Genomic DNA, 2,173 nt, shown 5'->3' with positions numbered 1-2,173 from the left:
GACAAGCTTGCGAGTGCAGGTCTTTTTCCTTCCACTTGACGGCAGCAGTGAGTCAGGATGCTGCTACCGGAAATGTTCTTTAGTGTGAAACGGGTGTCTCGGTTTACGACGGTGCCGCGGCGTAACAATAAGGCATGATACGAACAAAATTTTTCATAATGAAAACAAAAACTGAGACTATGCAAAAAAAAGTAATCTTAAGAATACAACTTTTTCATGCATTGAAAATATTTGTGAAATCGTGTAATTATCACAACAACTGCCAATCACGGCTGACCAGTTTTCTGAATTTGAGCCGTGATTGGTCGTTGTGAGGAGTTGTGATGTTATTTTCAGTCGACAGAAGGCAAACTGGCCGCCGCCTGAGATGGCTAAAACGAATGCATTTTGCTGCTTAACTTATATTGCACAAACACAAAATTAATCAGAATGCCGTGTTTCACCTAGTGGGCCTGCTGGGAACATATTCCTGAAAAAAATATGTTTGGGTTGACTTCTGCTTTAATGTAACAAAGCCAAGGACAAATTAAAAAGTGCAAAGCTCGGCAGCACTCATGGAGGCAAAAGTGTCAGCCTGTTTGACAGTGGGCTGATTAGCGCGCAGCCAAAGATGTTTGCCACAACATTAATACTAATACTAATTAGCTTCCAGGGCTTGCCAATTCCCTCAACCTCATGCATTTCATCTGGCCTCTGCGATTAAAAAAAACACCCAAAAAAGTCAACTATCACAAAATTAATCTTTTCTCAGGAGCTGATCCAGAACTTGCACAATATACAGTAAAGATGATTGACAGGTCTACTTCCAAGTCACACCTCAGTTGTGCTCATAATCTTAACATGAGTGATTCTGCAAATCAAAATTTTTTTTTAATGTTATTAAATCCAACTATAAGGAATTTCAGAATACCACAAATCATGAAACAAAACATTAAAAACATAGTTGGTCCCTGTTAGGGATATTCAATACCACTTTTTTCAGACCAATACCAATACGAATACTCACTGTTTGAGTACTCACTGATATCGAGTACCAATACCTCTAGTACTTTAATTATAAAATGTCATTTAACACAATGAGAGATTACGATTAGCCAGTGTTTCAAACTGTTGCAGTACAGCACCTATACTGCCAAGGAGGGTTATGACTTACTCAATTTCTTTTTTTTTTTTGCCTTAAGTATCGGTGGCTGGTATCATCAGCCTCCATGAGTACCCGATACCTTAAAATAAGGTATTGGTACTTGCCCATCCCTAGTCCCTGTTTACATTATTCCCAAAAATGCCAAAATTGACCAAATGTCGCCAAGGTGTCTAAACTAATGACCACACCCTTGCAAAGTGTAATACCAACTTGGCTGTGGCCGACAATAATCGGGCTAATTGCCTTAGGCTTGCTCGGCGTCTATTTTTAGAGGTACGCTTCTCAGCCGCCCTGGTCTGAGCTGCTGTGTACGGTGTCACATTGGGACAGATGGGAATTTGTTGGATCAGCCTTACAGAAGCTTTTATGTTTGTTGTACTGAAACCAGCTTACAATCCATGGAGATCATCACTTTCTGTCTTTCCTCAAGTCTTCGAAGCAATAATTAGGAAAAGATGGTCTTAGCTTGAAAAGTACCCTATCAGTCAAATTGTGTAATCCGCTGTTATAAATGCCGTTCCACAATTAATAGATTTGCAACCTTTTCAGTGCCTTGTAAAAAACATGTATTTATTTGATAGTATTAGTTCAACTGATGATGATGCGAAACTAACTATAAACCTGACCTCAAATAAACACCTCCCTTGTCTCCTCAAGAAACAAAATGACATGATTAACAATCGCCACCAAGCGGTATACTGTTTGAAAAAGATGACACCCCGCAAAAAAGTATTGTAATAGCTCAACTGATATACAAATGGGGGCCTCCTCTCAATTAAACACCTTACTTCGACAAATACCGACTTTACCTTAAATAGAAGCCTCCCTTTTTTTCTTCATTAAAAAAATTACAGGATTAACTATCGCTACATTTTTACGGGTTAGTAGAAATTGAATTGACTTGTGGATTTGATTGGTTTCCCTGTTGAAAATAAACACCTCAAATCAAATCTTTTTGACCCTCAAGAAAAAAAAAAGAGCAGTAGCTACAGTTTACTCTCAGCAGTTGGCCAAAGTAACATCTCTGGC

The sequence above is a fragment of the Filicampus tigris genome, chromosome 20, assembly GCF_054856515.1.
Source record: "Filicampus tigris isolate MCC_2025a chromosome 20, RoL_Ftig_1.0, whole genome shotgun sequence".
Taxonomy (NCBI): Eukaryota; Metazoa; Chordata; class Actinopteri; order Syngnathiformes; family Syngnathidae; genus Filicampus; species Filicampus tigris.
Note: the sequence above shows the minus strand (reverse complement) of the source record.